Here is an 8,750-nt window from a genome sequence, read left to right as displayed (position 1 = left end):
TACTATTGCCCCGAGGCTGCTTGTTGTGAGACCCATTAGAATGCTCTGCTCTTCATCACCTCCTGTAGCACCACCGCTGTCTCCTGTGGCACCACCTCTGTCTCCTGTAGCAACACCTCTGGCACCAGTATTTCCACCTCTGGCTCCTGTGGCACCACCTCTTGCTCCTGTAGCACCAGCTCTGGCACCAGTAGCACCACCTCTGGCTCCTGTAGCACCAGCTCTGGCTCCTGTGGCACCACCTCTGTCTCCTGTAGCGCCACCTCTGGCTCCAGTAGCACCACTGCTGGCTCCTGTGGCACCACCTCTGGCTCCACAACCTCAATCAACATGGATCAGTGTTTTTAGTCATGATTAACCAGATCAACATGGACCAGTGTTTTTAGTCATAATTAACCAGATCAACATGGACCAGTGTTTTTAGTCATTATTCACCAGATCAACATGGATCAGTGTTTTTAGTCATGATTCACCAGATCAACATGGATCAGTGTTATTAGTCATAATTAACCAGATCAACATGGATCAGTGTTTTTAGTCATAATTAACCAGATCAACATGGACCAGTGTTTTAGTCACAATTAAAAATATACTGCAGCCCATCTAACTACCGAATAAAATGTATATAGGGCCAGCTGATTTTCACATACTGGTCACTCCTCAAATGTGAAATAATATAGTATTTGAATGTAAATGGAGAACAAATCCTTAGATTTGGCACTGACAGAGTAATTACAGACTGAGACAAGTTTATACAGTACTGAATCTGATTTCATTACAGAAAGTAAAACATCGGAAATTGTAACTTACATTTCTTATACACAATAAATATCCCCCCGAGGCAAATTACAAATATTGTTATAATGCCTCCAATAATGGCAGGAGTAAAGCCTTTCTGAACTTCACCTGTGGGGAAAAGACAAGATGAGTGATTAAGTTTTCAGTTAATGAATATTAGGCAGTGAGACGTGGTGTTTTGTCCTGTAACATGCACCTGAAGAATCTGTGGTATTCATATTTCTGTCGTTCACAGTCACACTGGGTGTCAGGAACCGTTTTGAAAGTGAACAAAGCATAATTACCAACTAACACTGCCACCACCACCACCATGATAATCACAACAACCATGACAAGAACAACACCAATCCATGTTGCCAATCTGCTTGAGAGGCACACCTGCTCCTCACCTGAAGAGAGAGGATGAGGAGAGGTGTGGACATCAACAGAGTTGCTTGTCATATAATGTACATTTTGGTTTCCCCAATAATTCCTATTCTCCTGACCCACCAGGGTCACTAGCACATACACGACAATTTAGGGTGAGATCACGGCCAGATTGTGTGTAAAGTTGATGTAGATATCTTTAAGTGTACATCTGTTTAGTGCTTTACTATAACCTGACATAATCTCCAGTCATTTCTTTGTACTTGACCATCACTTTACATTTTCTTGTCATAATACTTTAGGTGACTCACTTGTTGACTTTGTGGTGTTCAAGGTCTCCTTCAGAGTTGGGTTAAATATGGTGCACGTCACCATCTGGTTCTCTGTGATGTTCACCGTGCTGTAAATGTTAACCGTTCCACTTCCTGAATCCTGAGTGATCTGAGGATCCTCATGGTCCAATAAGCCATTCTGATTGGTCCAGGTCAGTCTAGGTTCAGGGTAGCCTCCGCGAGATGTGCATTCTGCCTTCCTGTCTTCATAGTTCACCGTCACAACGGGTTTCTGGAAACTTTCTGCAGAGAATGCCGCCATGACAAAGATAAAGCACTCAGACAAACTAATAATAGCGGGAATCACACAGATACAGACACAGACACAGACACAGATACAGACACAGATACAGACACAGACACAGACACAGATACAGACACAGATACAGACACAGACACAGACACAGACACAGATACAGACACAGACACAGACACAGACACAGACACAGATACAGACACAGACACAGACACAGACACAGATACAGACACAGATACAGACACAGACACAGACACAGATACAGACACAGATACAGACACAGACACAGACACAGACACAGACACAGATACAGACACAGATACAGACACAGATACAGACACAGACACAGACACAGACACAGACACAGATACAGACACAGATACAGACACAGATACAGACACAGATACAGACACAGACACAGACACAGACACAGACACACACAGACACAAACACATACGGATACGGACACGGACACATGAGTCATGTTTTATACAAATGCCTTCAACTGCTGGCATTCTTTGTACGAAGTGATATAAAATGCAGCCTTACTTGCTACTCTTAAAATGGTCGAGCACATCTTTTTCTTTTGGAGTAGTTTGTTGGAATTTTCATCCTCTTGTCGATAAAAGACGAAAAAAGTAGTGAGGTCGTCTTTCACCCTTAAATCTTTGAGCAAGAGGGAGAAATTCCTGGAGGACAAAAGATCTGTGAAGATTTCCGTTCTGTTTTTGTAGAACGAATCTTGGGGGTCGTTGTTCTCTTTTCCATCGTAAAAGCCATGGGCCAGTTGGGTTTCATTTACTGTCCAGTAGAACTTGAGTCTTGCTGGGACAACAGGTGGAGATGAATTCAGGCTGCAGGGCAACAGGATGGACTCCCCAAGAATCCCAATGATGTGATGATGGCTCAGCATCTGAGCGGAGCCTATGACTTGTGCTACAATGTTCAAGAAATAAATTATGTTGGTTATAGAACAGGAATTTGCACTGTGTGTGAGTATGCATTATATAGGGTAATACAGTTGTACTAATCTATGTTAAAATCATATTCTTCAAAACATTAGTAGGACCTATACAATATATTGTTAGTTCACAGAGTTTACCAAACATTAGGAACACCTTCCTAATATTGAAAAGTGTCTGGAAAAGCGCTATAATAATCCAATTAATTATAATTACAGCATTGTGGTAGCATAGCCTACTGATATTAATATTTGGCATGCTAATGCGGCAGCAACTTGCACTCAAACAACCGCGCCCTATCCACACAGCCATTATTTCTCGCACATCGTGATCTAAATAAATAAATCATAATGTGCCTTTGGTTGTATGTTGTATTTGAAGGTTAAGGCGTGTGGATAAAACGCCCAGGGACATATGAGGAAGCCACGAGGGACACAACCACAGCGGCACGATAGACAACATAAAACTTACCAGACAACAAAAAAATACTAATCGTTATCAGGATGGCCATTGCACTCTGCAGGATACGGATGGAAAACAGAATGAAAAACAAGATGGAAAATGAAAAAACAAAGTAGTTTGGAGATTACCGAATACTGTGCAACGTGCTCCTGAGCGAAGGTAAAAAAATGAATGAGGCGTCCGACAAGAAAAACTGCTTCTCCTTATTGCAGTATCATATCCGGTTCAGGGGTCAAGCTTTCCGTCACATCCATATTTACAAAATCCTAACAAACAAGTTCAACACAACGCTAGTAGTAGTATTTCACCATAACTTGTTGGTCATCGTCTTCGTTAGTCACTGTCTGAGATGTATGATTCACTGTGTCGTGACTGCAGAGTCAAAGCTTTCTGTTTCTAACACAGTCTATTACCACCGCGAAGGAGCTAGTCAGGTCACACTATAGAAAACATGCTACGAGGATGCAGTACATGGCAGGTTTTGCTTTGTCAACAGGTCATTACCATCTACTTTGTAAATCGGTCATTACCATCTACTTTGTAAATCGGTCATTACCATCTACTTTGTCAACAGGTTATTACCATCTGCTTGCATGGAGGATACTTGCTTCATAAAAATCCCATTCCTGTCAGGAGGATCAGTATCATGCTCATCAACACACTGATCACAGGGAGCATAAAGGTTGCCATTTTACTAATTTGCTTCCATCAATGTAATTGTCTGCATCATTTCCAATCTCCCATATATTTTTGGTGTAAATATATATATCTATATACATACACGCATGCATACATATACACATATACACATACCTATATAGATATACATACTTTTTTAAGAATATACCTTTATTATTCCCCACAAACCCTACCACCCTTCCCCCCAATTGGAGTAAACTAATAAACACTCAGGGTTCTACCTTCAGTTTATACATCTTAAACACATTTTACAGACATAATCTATTTTACAATAGTTATATATTGTTTGTTTTTTGTCCTTCCTCTATTTCTGATGTCCATCCAGTTTGATTTATATTTGTAAATGTGCTATTTAACAAAATATCTGAACCTATATACATTTTACAGACCCCGTATGTTTTACATTAGTTATCTTGTTATTCGTCCCACCCTTCAGCTCCATTCAACCCCTCCCATCTATCTCTCAACATCATCCATTTTGGATTTATATTTGCCATATATTTTTCAACTGTGCTGTGATGCTTCACAAAAGTACTGAACCTTTCTATTCTCATTGCTTCTACATATTGTAAATGAACATTTTTTTTTGTTGCTAAAATGATTATTATATTATTGATTGATTGACTATGGCTTTTCAAATCACCCAGTATTGCTACATGTATCTGCAGTGTTAGTTCTAGGCAAATGTTGCAATTCTTCAGCCATTCCTGGACCTGTGACCAAAAACAAGCTACATATGGACAATACCAAAATAAATTATCTAATGACTCTGCCTCCTCACTGCAGAATCTGCAGAGCTGGGAAGATTGTATCCTCGCCACGTGGAAATTCTGTAAGAGTAATATATATGCCAATTATGTGATGATCCGACTGCATTCTGTCCCCTATAAACACTTTTTTATCTTTTGGTGCCAGAGAGAATGGAATAAGAAAGTAGTCAAGACGACTAGCTTGATTAAGACTCCGCCATGTATATCTCACTAGGTCAGGGTATTTAAGCCTCCATATATCCACTAATTCCAATATATCCATGACATTCATGATTTCCTTAAGTGCCTGAGGGTGATAGTTTGTAGTGTGATTTCCTTTCCTGTCCATAGAGGTATTTAAGACCGTATTAAAATCTCCCACCATAATAATAGAGTCTAGTGTTGCTTTTAGAGTTGATAAATTCTTATATATATTTTCAAAGAAGCTTGGATCATCATTATTTGGACCGTATAGGTTAATAAGCCATATCTGTTTATTGTCCAATAACATATTTAAACTAATCCATATACCTTGATTATCTGTTTGGACAATTTGTGTACTTGGATTAAAATGACTGTTTTTATTTTTAAAACCATCAGCCCTTTTGAATTTCTTTGCCCATGGGAGAAATATATTTCCCCCCCCCCCCAGTCCTTTTTCCACAAAATTCAAAAATTGTTGAATGAGTTTCCCATAAACAATAGATATTATATTCCTTCTCTTTTAACCAGGTAAATACTGATCGTCTTTTCTTATTATCTGCTAGGCCATTACAATTGTAACTGGCTATACTTATTTCTCCACTTATCACAATGAGACACGACTTTTAATTCTATTTATCAAAATATATGTTTGTAAACGTACCATTAAAGAGTAACATGATGATTGAGTGTCTATATAGCTGTTCCATGATATTTGCATTGCTACTAAGTAAACCTCCAATTGGTCCCTACTATTCCACCCGCTAAAAGCCTTCCTAATCCCGAGTTGGGTTGTCATCCCAATGCCCGGCAGACCACCCCAACCCCTCGTATCCCATAGCCCTGAACAGACTGGGATCCATCCTTGGAAAAGAGTACACAGAGCCATTTACAGAACAGAAGTAGATCAACCGCCAAATGCATTTCCATTGCCCTCACCTTGATTTGTATTATATATATAGCCATCAAAAAAAGAAAGTATATATATATATATATATATATGTCAAGTCCTGACCAGCAGAGGGAGCAATTGTATTAGTTTTGGTCAGGACGTGGCAGGGTTTCTGTGTGTTAAGTGTTGTGTTGGTGATTGGACTCCCAATTGAAGGCAGGTGTGTTGAGTTGCCTTTGATTGGGAGTCCTATATAGTAGTGTGTGTTTTTCTTTGGGGTTGTGGGTAGTTGTTTTTGCACTGCGTTTTGTGAGCCTGCAAAACTGTTCCTGTTGTCGTGAGTACTGTTGATTGTTTTCCCTGTGGATGCTTTGCGTGTTTTCATTAAAAGAATATGAGTATCCACATACCCGCTGCGCCTTGGTCTTCTCTCCACTACGACATTTGTGACAGAACTACCCACCATAAAAGGACCAAGCAGGGGAAGAGGAGGGAGCCACAGGAGAACAACGTCGATGGATGGACTTGGCAGAAGGAGCGAAGATTCTGGGAGGACAAGTTAAGGGAACTAAGGGAACCCGAGAGGCAGCCCCAATAAAAAATTTTGGGGGGGCACAAGGGCTATTTGGCGGGGCGAGATTGGAGCCCCAGGCCAGCTCCCCGTACCCTTGTAGGGCAGAGACAGACGGGACAGGTCCCGTGCTTTGGGGCTGTGGTGAGGCCTGGGATTTTCAGGCCGGTAGATCATCTGGTGCCTGCCTACACCTGGTTCCTGTATAACATTGTTTACTGTAGCTTCAGACTTTCCTCTTTACATAACCTCATCAGTCTGCGTCAAATTTAGGATTAGACATGTCTCAAAACTACTGTTGTCCAGTTGCATGTTTGATGATGGCCTCTCTTTTAAAATGCATATTCAACAACTTACAAAAAAATTGAAGCTGATATCAGGATTTTATTTTAGGAATAAGGCTTGTTTTTCTTTTGATGCCAGAAGGAGGCTAGTATCAGCTACATTTATGCCTTTACTAGACTATGGGGATATTTTATATATGAATGCTTCCGCTCAGTGTTTGAGATCAATTGACACCCTTTACCATGGCACTTTGAGATTTATTTTAAACTGCAAAACCCTTACGCACCACTGCACTTTGTATACCAGGGTTGGCTGGCCTTCTCTATTCACTCGTTGGCTCAGTCACTGGTATACTTTTATTTACAAAGCCATTTTGGGTTTACTACCTTTTTATTTGGGCATTTTTATTGTTCAGAAATGTGGTGGGTACTCTCTTCGTTCGCGGGACTTTATCCTGCTAACTGTTCCAAATGTCCGAACTGAATTTGGTTAAAGGGCTTTTATGTACTCTGCACCATCGGCTTGGAACGCCTTACAAAATACTTTTAAACTGGAAGAACTTGTCCCGATTGGTATTTTTAAAACCCTGATGAATGATCTTGAGACTGATTCCCTGACATGTCAATGTTTCTAATTTGCTGTTTTTGATTTTGTTATATTCTTTGTTAATTCTATGGTTTTTACTAGATTACTTGTAGTTTTTCATGTTGTTTGTCTGTAATTTTTGTAATGACTTGACGCTGCCTATCTTGGCCAGGACGCTTTTCAAAAAGAGATTTTAAATCTCAATGAGCCCTTCCTGGTTAAATAAAATGAATAAATAAATGTTTACAATTTCATGCAATGGTTTTGTTACACAATCAGCTGTGTTTTTTTGCTGCAGCACCGTTAGCGTTGCTAACTGTGGCTAAATCAACTTGATCTACACTACTATTGCCCCGAGGCTGGCTTGTTGTGAGACCCATTAGAATGCTCTGCTCTTCATCACCTCCTGTAGCACCACCGCTGTCTCCTGTTGCACCACCTCTGTCTCCTGTAGCACCAGCTCTGGCACCTGTAGCACCACCTCTGGCTCCTGTAGCACCACCTCTGGCTCCTGTGGAAAATCTGTTGGCCCTGTAGCACCACTGCTGGCTCCCGTGGCACCACCTCTGTCTCCACAACCTCAATCAACATGGATCAGTGTTTTTAGTCATAACTAACCAGATCAACATGGACCAGTGTTATTAGTCATAATTAACCAGATCAACATGGACCAGTGTTTTTAGTCATAATTCACCAGATCAACATGGATCAGTGTTTTTAGTCATAATTAACCAGATCAACATGGACCAGTGTTTTAGTCACAATTAAAAATACACTGCAGCCCATCTAACTACTGAATAAAATGTATATAGGGCCAGCTGATTTTCACATACTGGTCACTCCTCAAATGTGAAAAAATATAGTATTTGAATGTAAATGGAGAACAAATCCTTAGATTTGGCACTGACAGAGTAATTACAGACTGAGACAAGTTTATACAGTATTGAATCTGATTTCATTACAGAAAGTAAAACATCGGAAATTGTAACTTACATTTTTTGTACACAATAAATATCCGCCCGAGGCAAATCACAATAAATATTGTTATAATGCCTCCAATAATGGCAGGAGTAAAGCCTTTCTGAACTTCACCTGTGGGGAAAAGACAAGATGAGTGATTAAGTTTCCAGTTAATAAATATTAGGCAGTGAGACGTGGTGTTTTGTCCTGTAACATGCACCTGAAGGGTCTGCGGTATTCATATTTGTCTTGTTCACAGTCACACTGGGTGTTGGGAACCGTGCTGAAAATGAACAAAGCAAAGAGAATAAGATGTTAGAAAGGTGCCATAATAATGTTTGATGATTTCCTACAATGACAGAATGAGTGCTGTGAATAACTCACACAGGTGGACATGGAATGGTATCAAACACATCCAATACATGGTTCCCATGTGGTTGATGCTATTCCATTCCAGACATTATTATGAGCTAGCCTCTCCTCAACAGCCTCCTGTGTTATTAGCTCAACCACACCTGCCACATGTAGGGTAGTGGGACACCATTTTATCAACTTGGGGATAGGCTTATCATTCCCATCAAACGCGAAAGCCCAGTAGACGTTCTGCTTGTCTTCAAGTGTTACTTGGCTGA

General features: G+C 40.3%; 1 long non-coding RNA gene across 1 annotated transcript; it reads right to left on the bottom strand.

The window, feature by feature from the left end:
* Positions 1 to 1,481: 1,481 nt before the first annotated feature.
* LOC145864103 (uncharacterized) lies at positions 1,482 to 3,947 on the bottom strand. Its single transcript, XR_014382683.1, has 3 exons — positions 3,186 to 3,947; positions 2,302 to 2,688; positions 1,482 to 1,739 (listed from the first exon to the last, which is right to left on the bottom strand). It is a non-coding gene; the product is annotated as an uncharacterized LOC145864103 (long non-coding RNA).
* Between the last annotated feature and the right edge of the window lie 4,803 nt (positions 3,948 to 8,750).

Source organism: Salmo salar, chromosome 25, assembly GCF_965601325.2.
Source record: "Salmo salar chromosome 25, fSalSal1, whole genome shotgun sequence".
Lineage (NCBI taxonomy): Eukaryota > Metazoa > Chordata > Actinopteri > Salmoniformes > Salmonidae > Salmo > Salmo salar.
Note: the sequence above shows the minus strand (reverse complement) of the source record. Positions and strands in the feature narration are given on the sequence as shown.